Below are 1,411 nucleotides of genomic sequence, written 5' to 3'. Positions count from 1 at the left end.
ATCTAGATTCTAGCTAGATAGATCTAGATCTAGAATCTAGATCTAGATCTAAAAATCAAGATCTAGACTCAAGATTTAGATCTAAATCTAGATATAGATCTAAATCTAGATCTAGATCTAGGCCTAGATTTACAGATGCAACTTAGGCCTATGTCTAGATCTAGATCTAGATCTAGACCTATTCATAAAGGCAGGGCATTATTTTACTTTCTCTCCCGTCTCATGCTCAAGTATTTTAAGTTTAAGTAACCTCTAGATTTCTAGTCTAATTAAGGATGGCAGAAATTAGGCTATAAGACAAATTTACCAAAGATCTAGAGCCTACAAATTGGGTTTTTAATAGAAATAGGTGTGTAATAATAGCGCGTCTTTTGGCATTGTCATCGGGTTTTCATGTTGTCCATTTGATTAAACCTGCATAGTATATGTTAAGACATTGAAAGAGGAGATCTAGAATCTAGTCTAGATCTAGAGATCTAGATCTAGAGATCTAGATCTAGAATCTAGATCTAGATCTACATTAGAATCTAGCTCTCTAAAATCTAGATCTAGATCTACTAGATTTCTAGATCTACATTAGAATCTAGCTCTCTAGATCTAGATCTATTAGATTTCTAGATATAGATCTAGATTCTACCATCAAGGAAAACTTACAATAACAACAAAGACATGTCAGAATTTTAAACAGGATAAACAATACAAATAGACTCACCTTGACAACGTGCTTAGGCCTAATCAATGCACATAATCCCAACGAACAAGGTCAATGACAAGACAAAAAGAGTCAAGAAATAGGCTAGATCTCTAGATCTAGATTTAGATCTATTAAAAAAATCTAGTTCTAGATCTAGATCTAGATCTAATCTAGTTTATTAGTTTACTCGCATGTCGCATGTTTTGAAATTGGCGGGTACACAGTACACATTCATACTCAGATATTGTTTGTATGCTACAAGTTTAGCAGTTTAAAATTCAAAGTTGAGGCTACTTGATCGTCAAATTTCGCAAATAAATACATGCTTGAGATACCGTTGTACACAATCAGAACCAAAACAGATAATCCCCTACTTTTTCTATTTCTACTTTGGAATCAGCAACCGAAAAAAACATGTTTTACTTTGTACAAGTTAAAATTACAAGGTTTTTGTTTTAGTTCTAGAACTAGATCAACATGACATAGGATATTCACGCAAAAGAAGCACAGTCCGCTTTATAATAATTATTATTCACATTTGTACACACCCTCTTCAATATCATTAGATTTTGGTGTCCTGGTGCAGGGCAAAACTCAAGTTAAAGTTATCCCCTTTTTTTCTAAGCAAAGTTTTTGTAGCTGTAATTGTAATAATTAGTCACCCCTTTATTTATACGCCACATTAGCTACAGTGAAATCACGAACGGTCAAAGGGCA

This window comes from Aplysia californica, unplaced genomic scaffold (assembly GCF_000002075.1).
Source record: "Aplysia californica isolate F4 #8 unplaced genomic scaffold, AplCal3.0 scaffold00244, whole genome shotgun sequence".
NCBI classification, from domain to species: Eukaryota; Metazoa; Mollusca; class Gastropoda; order Aplysiida; family Aplysiidae; genus Aplysia; species Aplysia californica.
The sequence above is the reverse complement of the archived record's forward strand: the minus strand, read 5'-3'. Positions refer to the sequence as shown.